The sequence below is a fragment of the Thermobia domestica genome, chromosome 3, assembly GCF_964235325.1.
Source record: "Thermobia domestica chromosome 3, izTheDome1.hap1.1, whole genome shotgun sequence".
NCBI lineage: Eukaryota > Metazoa > Arthropoda > Insecta > Zygentoma > Lepismatidae > Thermobia > Thermobia domestica.
In genome coordinates, this window is record NC_137456.1 from 242029759 (window position 1) to 242047221 (window position 17463).

The 17463-nt window shown below is 35.5% G+C and overlaps 1 long non-coding RNA gene across 1 annotated transcript in view; it reads left to right on the forward strand.

Annotated features, from left to right (window-relative positions):
- LOC145680995 (uncharacterized) overlaps positions 1-16426 on the forward strand; it is a 148831-nt gene extending 132405 nt beyond the window's left edge. Inside the window, exon 2 of the long non-coding RNA XR_014130706.1 lies at positions 12309-16426. This is a non-coding gene — a long non-coding RNA (uncharacterized LOC145680995). The remainder of the gene's footprint in view (positions 1-12308) is intronic.
- The last annotated feature ends 1037 nt before the right edge of the window (positions 16427-17463 follow it).

Below are 17463 nucleotides of genomic sequence, written 5' to 3' on the forward strand. Positions count from 1 at the left end.
TTTAAATTATACGCGCGAGGTTGATACGCTTTCTTAAATTCGTTGATTCTCTTATACGTCTAGATTTTTTTTTACTGTTATCTCCAAGTTCATTAATTTTAGCTTTCAAAAAATTACTTTTCTTTGTTCTATACATTTTGTAAGTTTCCCATCTGATGTCAACGAAATTTTGTGTAGTTATATCGTTCGGAATTTGTAGCCTACGCAGTTTTGCCCGTTTTTCCTTTTCCGCTAGTTTGGTGCATTCCTGGTCGAACCGTGGTTTGTTTCTGCGTACTTTAGCGTGCCCCATTTTAATGCTATCCGTAATTTGAACCCAAGTATCCTCAGCACTGGTGCTCTCAAAACTTTCTAAAACCTAGAATCTGTTCGACAGTTCAATCTGGTATTCCCCTCTAGCCTGGTTCTCCTGTAATTTCTTTAAACTAAACCTCTTAGTTTTTAGATGTTGAATATTCGCTTTATTTAACGATAATCTTTCTCTTCTTATCGCTGGTACCAGATAGTAATCAGCAGTGGTATATTTAAAGGGGCTTCTGGGCTTAAGCCCCTCCCGAAATTTTATTTACTATTTTAAAGTAAATGAAATATCTTGCAGAATTTTCATATTTGCAGAAATAAAGTTAGTAAAGTCACCCCTGAAACAAAATCGTAAATACGCCACTTTTGATCAGTGCCACAGTCAGGTCCTCTGAACGACTGAACATCAATTATGCTAGACTGTGTTTTTCTGTCTACTAAAACGTGATCAATGTGGTTGTGTATTCTCCCATCTGGCGAGGTCCATCTGTATTTATGAACATCACGATGTGGAAATTTGTATCCTTCACAATAAGGTTATTGGATGTTGCAAAGTTCAGAGTCTAACGCCGTTGTCATTAATTTCGTTATGCAGACTTTCGTGTCCCATAATCTGTTTGAAAATATCCTCTCGTTCTACCTTCGCATTGAAATCCCCTAATAGAATTTTCATATGGTATCGCGGGAGTTGGTCAAATATCCGTTCTACTACTACTTCGTAAAAACTGTCTTTTATATCGTCATCCTCGTTTTCTGTTGAGGCATGCATATTTAAAACAATATCACACCACTTATCCTTTTAGGAGTAATAAAAGAAAGTCTATCATTAACAAATTCAACCCGTTTAATTGATGGTATTAATTGAATCGAAATTAAAATGCTATTTGTGGTCTTATGCAGGATATACTTACAAAAGCTTACAATTATTGTTAGAAATGAATGATGTCACCTATTTCGAACATTTTAAAAAAACACAGATTCTAATGTACTGAAATATCATTTCTTATCGATACTATGAAACGTAAATAGCTGTAAATTTTCATAACTGTTCTCCAAGTGGATTTGTATACAACCAAAGGTAGTTTTGTGAGGTTTAACAAAGAGAGTTAAAAGGTCTCTTGAAAGCAGCTCTTATTTGTAAAAGAATACATAATGATCGTTCTCCCGTTTCCTCCCACTTTCTTCATTCCACCATTTCATACATTACTCATCATCACCGTCTCCTTTAGCCTAACCGGAATAACCGTGGGACGTAAAACTCAAAGATTTCATTTCATTTTTCAAAGAAAACAGTATAGGCCCTATTTTGTTACGCAACTATTGCAATACTACCACTACTACCACTACTACTACTACTACTAATAATAATAATAATAATAATAATAATAACAATAATAATAATAATAATAATAATAATAATAATAATAATAATAATAATAATAATAATAATAATATCAGCTCTTAGCAGTAGTAGGTTCAATAAAGGAAGTTCACACATTTGAACATTTATTATTAAACTAAGTAATACAGTGAAAACTCTCAAAACGGACATCGGTGGAACACGATTATTTGTCCGTAAATGAGTGTCCCTAAAAGAAAGGGTTCTCTCTCATAACACCACACCACACATACTTATGGCATGCAAGAATAAGAAAGTATGTCCTCTTATGAAGGTGTCCACTATTGAGAGATGCTCGTTAAGAGAGGTTTTATTGTATTAGGAATTAACCACCAGTATTTTACCCAGTAATTACATATGAATTGATTACATACTAATTATTGTAATCATTTTGCAAAATTCTGCCATTATTTCATTTATTCACTCCCAGTAAGTTTTAGTGGGTGATTTTTTAAATAATAGGCGCATCCAGAAAGTAAGTTTCCCACGCGTCCCATAGCTAAGAAACCGTATGTTCCGCAAAGTGACTGCGTGTACGTGAGAGAGTAAGGTCCTAACATGAAGCATGTGCCAGCAGAACTTCTCTAATTCTCTCAATAGCGTCGTGGCAGTGATTGAAGATTGGCGTTCCTATTCCAGCTCCCGCCGCGTATGAAGTGCGAGCAGTGATAGAGTTTTTGAATGCACAGGACATAGCACCGATTGAAATCCATCATCAGCTGTATTGTTGCAAAAATGTCAATGCTGACCCTATGCGCCTTGTTTTGTGCTCTAGGGTCAGTTGCTTCAACACAAAACTTTTTGATCAACAGGCACTCCGTGACAGTGGTGTGCAATAAGGAGAGGAAAATTGCAGGAACTGCTTGCTCATGCCGTTAGGCCCATAGACCTGGCACAGCTAACGATGGATTTCGATTGGTGCTACGCCCTGTGCATTCAAAAACTTTATCACTGCTCGTACTTCACATGCGGCGGGAACTGGAATAAGAACGTCGATCTTCAACCACTGCCACGACCAGTGTTGCCACACTTTGTACAATTGTACCAAATTCAGCCCTTTCTGTCATTCATCGGTCCGTTGGTACCGCGCTGTCATTTTCAGCCTCTTTTGTGAAAAAGTTGGTACAATTTTACCCAATTCCGCACCATTTAACTAATACTAGTCACATTTTCAAAAGTATCAGTAAGACTTTTCCTATATCTCACGTTACTCATGCTGTGTGTTGGACTCTTGAAAAAATTTCATTACCCTACATCAGTCGTGAAATAAGCGAAAACAAGGTGCAATAATTTATATTTTAATATTTTATTATAACATACTGTTTACACACGAATTTGGAGATGATTCATTTGTTCCTCATTTTATATATCTTTTCATAGAGGTATGGCATAATATCGTTTTGGTTTATTGGTCACTTTCAAATAAAGGAACGTTTGGTTTCCTTACAATACCTATCGAAGATTATAATTGCTTTCCCTTTTAATTTGCGGTCTCGGGTATACTTCCCACGTGCGAGAAAAGTTTCACCTACTTCCACGGTTGTTCGGAGTCCTCCTATTTGGATGTTTTTAAAAAGAGCACTTTCTTGATTTGGGCTTTTGGAAGAGGGGAGGGGTGTTCTAGAACTTTACCTCTTTTAGTTTCGTGTTATAGAACCATGTAATACACTGGTATAAAATAATGAATTCAGCCCTTTTTGTTTCAATTTGGTACTATTTTTCAGCCCACTCGAGAGCTAGGAATGTGGCAACATTGGCCACGACGCTACTGAGAGCACTAGGGAAGTTCCGCTAGTGCATGTACCGTGCTAGGATCTTACTCTCTCACGTACACGTAGTCGCTTCGCGCAACATACCGTTTCCTAGCTATGGGACACGTGGAAAACTTACTTTCTGGATGCGCCTCGTATTAATTGGGAAAAAATTCCCTCGTCCCATGCTGAAATCACATTCGTTTAGTAATTAATACTGTACATAGTTCCTAACCCTGTTGTTAACGTTAATTGTTGTTATACTATTTGATCTCTTAATCTTCGCTCCTGCCCCTTCCTGACTACGTTATTGGCTCTGAGTATCTTTCATAAGAAAATGATTCGTTGATTTGTTTTCCAGGAATCCAGTTTTTCAATTTACAAATATTTTGAATCTTTCTGTTTTGTCTTTTTTTAATGCAGCATAATCTTAATAATCCGCTCAATGAATTTACGTGAATAAAAATGTACTTTACAAAAAAATTAAGCTAGCGACAAATGCGTTCCTGCATAACACTAGACTCAGTCTAAAATCTATATAATTCTTACTTCGATCGATCTCTTCATTTCAAGAAACGTTTTAACTACACCCTTCTAACTTCCGTCCGTTGATACACCACTTCCAGAGTAGCACTTACCAAACCGAACCTGGTATAGGCTTATTGTTACTGTATATTGTCACATTTTTCCTTATTGAGGAGGAGGTAAGTGAATGACCGCTCAAGACGTTGCCAACTTCAGTCATCTGTCCATCAATCTCTCTTCTCGGAAACGACCGCGGAACCCAGGAGGGTAGGTATGAGCGGGTCTGTTTTGTCAATTGTTTTGATCGAAACACCGCTCGAAACCATGACGTCACGTGCTTCTCGAAGCCGTGTATGAGAACGAGGTCTCTTCGTATTTTGAAGTGAAATAAATAAGAATATTTCCTTCTTTCCTAAACGTTAAACGTTTCTTATCTTGATGTAATAAATAACCTATGATACCGATTGATACAATTGGATTTGGGGGAATATTCCTTTTCCATCCAGGGGTGTGTGTAGAGAAATTTGGGGGTATTAGGAGGAAATTTGGGGAGTGTAGATTACTCCCTGTTTGGAAACGCTTCCTTTTGTCCCTTCCTCCAGAGACGCCTATGGTGACTTCCCCTGTATATTAGAACTGTTGAGCTTCACAGTTTCTCAGTGACTTCTTTTTCTTGCTTAAGCTTAATCTGAATTTAGAATAAGCATAGCATTCATATTTGCGGACTCGAGAAACGATATGTAATCCATTGCTCAATCATAAACTGAAGATTCTAGGCTAACTACATGGAAATCCCTATCTTCGCTTCTATTTGTTCCAATCCCCTTAACGATGAAAAAAACTGCAATAACTTCTCAGCTGATAATGATTGTTTGACTACTTTGGATGAAAACACAAATCACATTGGAGAACCTTACGAGAACTTGGAATTATTCAACTTATCCGAACCAAAGGATTTGATCAAAAGAAGAATGAATCCTTGCTTAGAGGAATCAAATTGGAAAACCAAGGAACGTGGAATTACTTAATAAAGAACTTGATCCCAAGGAATGAATCCTTTTGTTTGGAATGGGCCAAAAAAAAAGATATTCTGCGAAAAGAAATAAACTACCCATTAGTACTCAACTATCCAGTTAATGTGCTTATTTATTGGAAATATATAAAACGGGGTTACCACCACAACTCCGTAAAGTGGTTCCATTTGCCCAGCATTAAAATCTTATGTTAGTTCCGCAACAGCTCGCTGCCTGTCCTGTTTAACCAGTCTGCCCAGCCTACGACGTCCGATATCTGTAATGACGTATGGACGTCGTTTCTCCTTGGTTTCGTCACAGCACTCTTCGAACATCCGACAAGTCCTGCAGTTTCGGAAATTCTCGCGCCGAATCTTCGGGTCATTACAGCCTGCCCTCGGTCAAACCCAGATAGATCGCACGCCTCCCCCATGCTACACACAAGCAGCACTTTCACTAATACTACGCACCGTACGGTGTCTGACTATTCCTCAGGAGGTGACGCTGCTATCTCCTGGACGGGTTTATATTGATGGTAGGTAGGTCTGGAAGCGAATAATCCAGAAGTTATGTAATCCTATTGCATTCATGGGAACGAGCCAATTACTCATTCAGAGAATTTATGAAGTTCACTTTATCGCAATAGTTTTATACAAACTAGATATTATTATTATTATTATTATTATTATTATTATTATTATTATTATTATTATTATTATTTGGAGCACAAACAAATATCACGACATTAATTTTATTTTTAATTAACTGAATTGAGCTGAAAATTAAATCTTGATCTCGAAAGATTAAGTAGGCTATTAAGTTTATGCGTTCTGTACCTTTCTAAAGTAACAAATGCTGAAATTGGTTTCAAGTCTGTTTCTGAGTGAACACTTTCTTCAAAATAATATTAAAACTTATAGAAAGATTTTCGAGACATTCGAGTCGAGTAGAGACTGCTCGTAAAAATCTCGACTCGACTCGAAAATTCGAGTTGAGAAATAAGTTTGTTTCGACTCGTCTCGAATTTTACAGTGTGTCGAATTCGAGTCGAGTCGAGATTCGAGATGTGTCTCGACTCGTGCGCATTGCTATTTAATTCCTTCAAGAAAATGTTAAAAATGTATTTACTCAGCCAACAAAATTTAAGTTCAGGTACCCATGATTTGTATTCTATCACTTCAACTATGTAAATAAAATCAGACTTGACATGCTACACTTTTTTTAAATTAAATAATCATGCATTGTAGAAATATTTTGTATGCTCTTCTTCTTTCTTCACTTTTAGTATGTGTGTGTGTGTGTGTGTGTGTGTGTATCTGTGTGTATGTGTGTGTGTTTTGTTAAAAGCGCCACTTTTTTATCATCTTTATACCTGTATTTTTTGTTGTATATCATCGTATTTTTTGTCCTCAAGTGACTTTTTTTTCAACTGAATTATTTCCTTGAAATAGGTTAAGTGGTAGAGCAACAATATGCTGAACCTCGCCCGCTTAATTAAAGCTTTTATCATTTTTTTTTTTTTTTTTAATGTAAGAATATAGTCTTTTAAAGTAAGGTTTGTGACCAAGATTTTTTGAACAAGGCTGTACAGTACATGTTCAAAAGGTAAGGGTGCGTTTAACATAATTTTAACAACATAGAATGTTATGGTTCTTTTGGAAATTTATTAGAAATAGTGTATATTTATTATTAAAAAAATCTTTATTTTATCAAATATCATAATTTTCTTTATGATATTCCTATTTAGTTATTAAGGAACTGGAAAATTTTAAATTCTTGTTTGTTTAAATTCTAAAATTATTTATATCATAAAAATAACCAAGAAAGTTCTATCCCTTTGTGTGAAGGTCTGTGTTCAATAGGACCTGTGTTCAATGCGAGTGGAGATAAAGCGAAGGCCAGTTGTTGGTGTGGGTATATCCAACATACTATCTGGTTGTGGCCTGAACTTGCGTAAGGGCAGAGTGAACATGGGACCTCCATAGAGCGTCATAAGGGTGTGTATGCTGTATAAGTTCAAACTGGAGTCAAACGCTGCTGCAGCGGAGCGACAGATATGCCTGGCCTTTGGTGAGGGTATCGTGACTACGCGGACAGTACAACGGTGGTTTAACAAGTTTAAGAACGCTATCGAAACATCGAAGACGCATCACGTGCCGGAAGATCAACACATGCACAAAATGAAGATCTTCGCAGCAATTGAGGAGAAACACTGGCCAGATATGTCAGGAACTACAATGGCCAGACATGTCAGGAATATGGAACTACAATTCAGTGTGAATGGAGAAAACATTCGGTAGCACCTCTATCAAATTGGGAAACACTACAAGTTGAGTCGATGGGTCCCAATGGTTGGACTCCGAGCCATAAGACAACGTGAGAAGACACCTCTGTTTCTTTGCTGTTTCGTCTGAGGAAGGAACCATTTCTTGACAGGCTGTTGAGATGTGATGAGAAGTGCGTCCTGTACGAAGCTCCACGGCGCCGTCATCATTGGTTAGCATCCCATATAAACTGGTTCCAAAACAGCCGAAACTAGCACTGCACCAGAAGAAAGTCCTCATGTATGTTTGGTGGATTGCTCGCGGGATTGTGCATCGGGAACTACTACCAGCTGGTCAGAGAATCATTTCAACTGTGTACTGTCAACAGTTGAACCGTGTTCAAGAAAGCTCAAAACTCTGGAGCAGCACTTCTGAATCGCAAAGAGGTCCTCCTGTGATAGGACAACGCTAAACCCCATGTGGCTAGGATGACCCTATACACCATTTACGCCTTGGATGGGAAACACTATTGAATCCACCATACTCCCAGGACATTGCACCGTCCGATTATGACCTGTTCCATTCCTTTGACAGTCACCTTACAAGACGCCAGTTCAAGTCCCTAGTAAAGGGGCAAAATGCACTTGATACCTTCTTCACTTCACGGCCCATCAAGTTCTACCGCGATGGAATTCATAGCCTTCCAGAACGTTGGCAGAATATCGTCGATGCTGATGGGGACTATTTTTGATCTTCCAGGTACGTCTTAGGTGACCTATCGATGTTCGAAAGTGGTGGATGAAAAAGTGACTAAACTTTCTTGGTTATCTTATAGTTATGATCTATTTATATAATTTAATGTGTTTCATTGCTAAATTGTACAAACAAGAATAATCGCTTTTGATCTTTAGTGCATACGAGCGCAGATGTAGTTGCTTTTAACTTTGTATGCAATAATATATCATTGTATGTTTTCCTCCTTGTAAAACACAGACAAAACTAATTAACGTGGGAATTTTTATTGTAAAATATGTACTGGAGGCAGCACTATAAATATGTACATTTTACAAATAATAAACATACTTATTTAGAACTAGCATCGATTACCCACTTCGCTGGGTTGAAATAAAAATTTCAAATACACAACTCCTATCTCATGTATTTGGTATCCGTGAAATATGCTATTTTCGTCGGAAGTGTCACTTTCATCTCAGCGACCCCAAAACTATGGATTCGACACTGTCATTTTCGATTATAACCTCGTTAACACGAACTCGCTTAAGCCGAACACTCGGTTAGGACGAACAAAATTTCGGTCCCGGCATCTCTGTACGTTATCCTATAGGAAGTTTTATCGCTTAACACAAATTTCGGTTAGCACGAATTACGAACTAATTTTTAGTCCCTTGAGTCAGTAAAGGTTTTGATTTAACACGAACTTTCAATCCTTTGTTTTTATTTTTTTCAGATCATTTTTCTTATTTTAGATTTTGCACTTATTTTAGATCAAGATCAGTTTTTGTCATACAGTATTTATACAAACGAAAATTGCCTTGTAAATAAGAGAAAAACCAGAAACAGGTATCTTTCCTCCGTCCTCCGGTTGATTTTGTCCTCCGTCAAGCGCTGAACATACAGATGCTTGTCAGACGAGCTAGCGACAGCTCAAGACAAAACATCTTCTCCCCTCTGTAACTCCAAACTGGTGACAGCAATCATAAATACCTTTCCGTTACTAGCGGTACTCACCCTGCTAGCGGAGTTATCAATTTTATAACTTGACCTGGATTTTCTGCGTGGAAACTTTTTTTAATCTTCGAAGATAGGATAATAAACTTACTGTAGTGTTTTCACTTTTCGCAGGATGGTACCGAGACCGAAACTAGTCTCGATCTCGATCTTAACTCGCATTTGAGACCGAGGAGTGCTTTTCGAAATCGAGACGAGACCGAAACTCTCCGTCTCGTCTCGATACAATTCTGTGGATGGTATCAAGACAGAGAATAGTCTTGGTCTCGTCTCGAATTTGGAACCGAGACGAGACCGAGACTACTCAGTCTCGTCTAGATACCATCTCTAGTGTTTTCTATGACATACATAATATACTGTAGTGGTATGTATAGTCTGTATACTGTAGTGCGTATGTATGGAGAAAATGTATTCGAATAATAAAATTTGGGTTCCCGGTTAACACGAATTCTTTTAACACGAACTCCTGATTTTTCAGTCCCTTGGAATTCGTGTTAACGAGGGTTTACTAACGAGGTGGCAATATACGGCAATTTTTGAAACTGATTACATAATTTTATTGAGTATTGTTACTGTTTTAAATACATATATTTGCCTCATAATTCCACTCCTTCAGTTCAGCTTTACGAGCCAACAACAAAATGGTATGTCGGTTTTGGTGCTTCCCCCCCCCCTCTCTCTCTCTCTCTCTATATATATATATATATATAGAGAGAGAGAGAGAGGGGGGGGGAAGCACCAAAACCGACATACCATTTTGTTGTTGGCTCGTAAAGCTGAACTGAAGGAGTGGAATTATGAGGCAAATATATGTATTTAAAACAGTAACAATACTCAATAAAATTATGTAATCAGTTTCAAAAATTGCCGTATATTGCCACGATTATGACGATTTGTTCAATTGTCTTCGAAATCATGTGTTTAGAAGCCAGACCCCAAAACCGACATACCTACAGAAAATTATTATGTTGCAAAATGAAAAGAAGGTATCTTTTTAAATTTTTATATTGATATCCTTGTATAAGTTCTGTTACGCACAATAGTAGGTTTACTTGTAAGATACTATTAGATCTGTACCATACTTTGCTTATTAAAAGTAGAAATAAGTGCTGATAGAAATAGTCTTATCGTGGTAAAGGGCACAATTCACAGTTCTAAATAGTCTACACATTTATGGGTATTTTGTAAGTTAAGTAAAAATCGAGAGGGAATATCGCTACGGAATTACACATTCAGTCTAAATCAATGACAGATGTAAAGGGCCTCTTCCACACGACACATTCTGTGTGTGCCCAGACCTCACAGGATACACACTAAACCCATTTTTCTGAGCTAGTGTCTTCCAAAAAAGTCTTTGAAAAAAAAAAAAAAAAAGATAATTACTTTCTGGTACGCTGGACACTATATCTTAACCTGATAATGAGTCATTTTCTACTTGCTCATACCTTAGCGTTCTCCTTGACCTAGACTTAGAGTGGGACTTAACCCTACTTGCATTTCCTTTCAAGTCGTCTTGTCTACCTGCGTTCCGTCTAGTTTCTATCTGCCCCTTCTATTCCATCGTAGGCAATAGTTATTTTTTATACGGTGACGAGGTTATTACTGCCACTAGGGTAGCTTTACGACCTCTGACAGGTTTGCAGATTTGTAAATGAGAGGGTATGTCGGTTTACAGAGCACCTTACTCCTACATGTTTGTACATGTTTCACTATCAAAGAGTATCAGCACAATAACCACGGTGATTTGCAAACTCAATAACTTAAAGAATACAAGTATGTAATGAGTAAATCATCTACCTCTAAATAATTTTCGATTTCTGATGATTATGAATTATCAACAGAAATTTTAGCACAACGAAAAACATAACAATGCTCCTCACACACTAATCCACCATCACCCAATGGTGAGAGTAGAAACTACTGATAATGTTTCCGCCCAAAAAAGCGTGTTCCAACCCAAAAAAGGGCGGTATGTCGGTTTACGGACCTATGTCGCTTTTGGTGCTTTTCCTCTATATATATATAGATAGATATAGATAGATAGATATCCTCCCCATGTTGTGGATCACAGCATCGGAAGTGTTACTGTTCATCTCAACGACCCGGAAAATTATGAATTCGGCACTGATATTGGTAATATTCGATCATTTTTTAAAGCTCTCCCCCTCTCCAAGTTACGAGACTGAATTTGGATTTATACGGGATCGGGAGTCAGTGTTCATCTCACAGACCCCGAAAACTATTAATTTGACACTAATAGTGATCATCTTCCATCATTTTTTAATATATCTCCTCTCCCCCAAGTCGCAAGGATGAATTTGGATTTAAACAGCATTTGAAGTGTCTCTGTTCATCTCAGCACCCCCCTCTTCCCAAAAAACTATAGATTCGATACTAATGTCGGTTATTTTCGAACATTTTTAAATCTCTCTCCCCACTCCCCCTCTGCAACGTTGTACCATCAAAGTAAAATGATAAAATCCATTCCAGGCTTGAACCTCGTCTATGTTGAAAATTTTATTGAGATCGATCGGGTGGTTCGAGAGTTAAGTCACAAAGATATCACTTTCATTTTTATAATATAGGTTTCAACCATCGGGTATTTCAAATTTCAAATATCAGGTATTTCCTCATCATTTCATGATCTGTTCTGAGGATGAAGAGACTGACTGACTGAAAATCTACGTGTCTATACAAAGTAGAACTGTAGATTTGTTTATATCTCAAGATCAAGTCATATTTATGTTGCAATTCAATGAATACATTCATTATTCAGATTCTTGGTATCTTCTTCCAAATATTTATAATAGTGTTTCTTCTTAAATTTGCTCCACCTTATACACATATTAATATTGTCTCTTCGCTCTTCGATTATAACCACCAATTGGAAGAAAAAAACAAGAATTTTAGAAATTATCAAAAAATATGGATCAAAAGATTGCGATATTGGCCAATAATCAGTTTTTGGATCAGGGGGTCACAAAATTTTTGAACGGCCCCTAAATCGAGTTCTTGTATTTTCTACGGAATAAGCTCATCATTATCTATAGTTTGAGTTTGGTTACACTATATATATAGTTCTCCAGATATAAGGCCTACAAGAAATTTTTTGATTGAAACATATTGGATCTTTTGATCATATATATATTAAACAGATCAAATATTACTTACCTATCTATAACTACAAAAAGTCAAGCAAGATTGAAAGTCTATAACAGAGTATAAAATGACTTATGAAATTAACGTACTAAATAACACTATCTTCTTTCGTAAAGATAATATGTCCTTGATTTGTTTCTAATTTCAGGCAAATTTCTTGAACTTGATCCCTATGGTTGACGGTGAAGCTATCCCTCTTACCAGAGAGATGCTGGAAGGAATATGGAAATCCATTAGATGCCCAGTATGTGACAAGATAGGTAGTCTCCCTATTTATGAATGTATCCAAGGACATCACCTTTGTAATTATTGCAGAAAATTACATAAGAATTGCCCATATTGTTTTGGTTCATTTGATGGGATGAGAAATTTTGCTGCTGAAGACATTACAAGATCCGTGCCTCTACCATGCCCCATTCCTTCTCACGGACAAGACTGTGTTTTTCGATTGCAAAACTTAGAGTTAAAAACTGAGTCTATTGAGCCAAAGTATTTTCTTTGTCCAATGAAATCTTGTTCCAAAACAATATGGCAGCATGGAATAGACTCCCACTTTTTGAATTCTCATTCCTCTGTTGACCGAATTTATGCTGTGAAATGTGGTGTACTCTTAACTCCGAAAAAGCTCTTTAAAACTGACAGTTTCTTCACCATGATAGTTCTCCCTCCGTGGGGTATGTTTTTCTTCGGAAAACTTTCTTCATATGTTTGGGTCCAACTCTTCGGATCGGAGAAGGAAGCTTGTATGTATACATTCGAATTAGAAATAAACAATATATTTCTTGATTATAGAAAGGTACTTAATGGACCAGTGATGAGTGTAGAAACTCCTTTGACTACGGTGTTCAGCGAAGGACATCACGCCACTTTGCCATTTAAATCCGGCTCAGAAATCCGTGGTGCTTCGATTGACCAATATTCTTTTTATTTGAGGTTTCGTAACAAAGTTATTGAAGAAGCAACTCATTTTGTATTTCGTTGATTTAGCTCAATCTTTTCTCCATTTAAGCAACCATATTTTAGAATTTGTACGTGTAATATAGATATTGTTCACCTGTTCGTCTGTAACTGTATTAAAGTAACAATTTAACCATTTAATACATTGGTATAACAATTTAACCATTTAATACATTGGTATAATAATCTTTTCTTTTATAATTTTACTTAACAAATTTTGCAACCAGTGATGTGAACTTGCTTCCAAGTACGAAAACGATTGCATCAGTAGCTAGTAAATATCTAATTGATTTGGTGAACTGTGATCTTATTTGCATTAGAACTATTTTATTTTCAGACTGAATTGTGAATTCATGAGGGCAACCTACAAAAGTTTAGTTTGTGTAACTTTGTAATATCATTATACGACATTGTTTAAAGGATACTTCTGTTTAATGGTATGACTACACTGAAAGAGCACTTAGGAGAAAGTCCGTCTCTCAAGTATGAAAGTTGTATGGATGAAAACTAAAAGGCAGGGTAGGAATAAGAAAAAGAACGAACAGTCAACTACGAAGTAGTAGGGGTTGTATAACTGTAATAATACTGTATTGTGTGTGTAAAGTAAATTTGTATTCGTTCAGGAAAGTGGTAGGAAAAGCAAGAAGTGTAGTGTGCTTAATAGAAGTCAAAACACATTTCTTTCCTCTATAGAGAAATTAGAAATTTGTTGAATATAAGGAAGCGTATTAAAGTAAAGATAATTAAGATGTATAATCTGTCAACAATATTCATGGTCGGCAAAGAAGTCCGAAGTAGCAAATAATAATAATGATTGAATACTAGGAGTTACACATCTGTTAATATTTATACGATGATCAATTAAGTACTCATCAAAATTTATCATTTATCATGGGACAAGTAATACTTTGAAAGTGAAATGTACCTAGGTAATTAAATGCGATTTTGAGACAAGTACGGATTCTTGTAATTCGTTGTGTAGTGAACAATATTTTAACAATTATAGACTACAACCTGATGTTGTAGCCGTAACTCATTACATTAAAAAAAATAATAATAAATCCCACTCGTCTATGTATAAATCTAACTTGCATATTGAAAAGTAGGACTAAAACCTTTAACTGGTAGAATTTTGTTGGAGGCTTTTGGATTTCAATAGTCTGAGGATTAGATAGTCCGTATCAATAAATTTCAACTAGTTTCAAAAAATGAAAAAAAAAAGAATGCAATCAGAAAGATTATGTAAAGAGTTCATTGAAGCTTTCACAAACAACCTTCCTTTTTATAATGATGAGTTAATTAGGTTGAAAGTAAAGTAAAATATTGTTCTAAGTACCAATAACCAACACTTGTGGTGTTCTCCTAGAAACAGTGTTGATAAAGGATGAGATTGGTGGAAGAGAGAAACCTGTAACTACAGTGATTTATAATAGGGAATTTCTATGTTATTGGTATTAAAATCAAATTGTCAAATTATACTATGTTCTGCTTTTGAAGTTTGAAAGTTGAATGGACAACTAATTGTTGATATACACCCTTTATCAACAAGAGAATATATATTTGAAAGTTCAGTAAACGGTAAAAAGTTTACTAAATTTCTTATACCGGTAATCCATATATACTAAAATTTATTGTGAAATGAGAAATATATAAACAATCTATCACCAGTATTACTAAAGGATTGTTTCGGTACATCAGGATGCTTCATAATGTCAGATAGGTGCATTTTTTTATTTAGTTATTTATTTAAGATTCATCATATGAAGATTATAAGGTTTTATAACGAATTGTAATGATCTAACGTATAAAGTAAAAATGACGCAGAATACATTCACAGATCAATAGAAGAATTGAAGAAAAATTACAAGAAAATGTTGTTAAAGTTAATATAAATGCCAACCAACGCAAGAAATCTTAGAGCATATATACGTGATAAAAGCAGTCTCCATACTTCAGAGCAGTGGCGTATTTAGGGGGGGGCTTCCGGGCTTAAGCCCCCCCCCCGAAATCTTACTTACTATAGTAAAGTATATGAAATATCTTGCAGAATTTTCACATTTTCAGGCAAAGCCCTCCCCGAAAGTTAGCAAAGCCCCCCCCCCGAAAGAAAATCGTAAATACGCCACTGCTTCAGAGGATAAAACCAATAATAAATGCTTCTGTAGCTAAAAACTACCTGAACTTGAAATACATTTGGGTTCAATCTAGTAAATTAGTATGCTACATTCCTCCCAAACTTATCTTAGTTAAGTCCATTGTATAACTTCTAATGTATGGTGTCACTTTTAATTTTAATAATGTATTTAGTGTATTTGTGTATTTAATATATTCAGTTTTGTACCTTTGAAAATATACTTTTATAATACTTTAATAATGTACTTTTAATGTATTTAATAGAAATTTCTCGACATCTCATCTTAGCTAATTTTTCACACAGAATCATCTAAAGCTTTAGGAAAAATGAAAGAGAGAAGTTTCTGCTTTGTCATTACGTACCTCAACGGAAGTGGAAGGTTATTTTCAGACATGTAAGAAAGTATCACTATTAGTAATGACTGGTGTAAGAAAGTTTAATATTTGCCTGGAAAGATATTATTTGGGAACTTGTTTATTGGATCAAGAATACATATTTGCCTTGTAGATTGTAAAGGTAGACTGTATTATTCTTGCTAGGATATGAGTTTTACGTACAATATGAAAATCGTATAAACTTGATGTTATACGTTGGAAAACTTTATTCTAATATATTAATAGGGATTTCACGAACATATAATCGTTCTTTTAAACTTGGCCTATCAAGGAGTACAGAACAAAATATGTTGAGAAAACTATTATGAATTACATATGAGTCTAATAATCAAATCGTCTACAGGTGAATGTAAGGTGTTTATTCAACCGAATAACATACGTTAAGGTCTCACCTAATGATACTTTCCGATAAATTTATTTTCCATTCTCTTCATTCCTCTCTATAAAAGGATAAAATATGTCGTGGGTATAAATCAAATTACCTGTCCATGTTGATCTTCCATTAATCTGAAAAAGGGCTTCAAAACACTTCTAAACCGGCATTTTTATTTATTTATTATTTTTTTTTTTTTTTTTTTTCGAAGTGGATTTTATACCGGGTTCATTTGGAAGAGAGATTGCTTACAAAAGGATAAATATAGTTTCATTCCAAGTTGGTTAACTTTTTAACTATACTCCATTTAAGAAACGTTAAAAAATTGTACAAATTATCAGATTAGCTTGTTGCTTTTCCAGTGGATATTCGTTAGGAGGAGAGCTTGTTTTCTTGATTTATTTTATGATCTTATAGACTTCTACGTTATGACTGGCCAGAACAAATTGGTGTTAAAACGACCATACAAAAAGATTAAGTATAGTAATTTTAGCATTCTTTTTCTATATTTAATATATAACATGTACCAAAAAATATGGTTTAGTGAACCTTCTTGCATTTGACAACAATAAATTGGAGAATTCAAGTTTTTGAATAGATCTTTTCTGGAGTTAAAGCTGTACTCAATTTTAGAGGAATAACTTGTTCTGTTTCATTTCTACTCCATCTAGAAAAGAAATTTGTTTGATCAGTGATGCCTCCAAGGACTTTGACGATTTTAAATTTTATGTGAAAAGTCTATAAAAGTTAAAAGTTGAGAAAAATTAAAATAAGGTACCCTAATACCTGCTCTATGACAGTCTAGGTGAGTCTCCATATATATAATAATGTATCTGTAAAATTATATAATGATATGCCACAATGACTTATAGTCCAGATAAATTGTATTTTTAGTTTCAGTTGATTTAATCTCTTTAGCAATGATTTTATGCTAAGAATGATCAACGTAGTTTGATTCTCTTCTTTTCATAATTTCTAATGTTTTGAGAACACTTAACAGATCAGAGCAGACACAAGATAATTTATGCTTATTTCTAATAATTAAGAGTAAGGCTTGTGTTATGGCAAAAGCTTCTTCTTCGAAAGTTGAAGGATGTGAGACCAATTTATATTTTTCAATAACTTTACGTTGGTTTAGGAAAACAGCAGCTCCAATTGATTGGTTTTTCGAAAAAAAATTACATGTTTCAGTTTAATGTCCCACAATTATGGCCTTTTGATAAAGGGAAACGGATAATTATGACAAGTGAATGATTATAGAAGAATTGGTGGTATAAGAATATGGGAGGGAACGGGAGTGTCCCGAGAAAACTCATGGACACGAACTTGTCCACCACAAACTTAATTGGCCAGGAATCGAAACCGGAATCTCACCCACCAGAGGTAGATGCTCTACCACTGATCCACCATGTCCGTTCAGTTTTTCGATTTTGATCCATCTGTA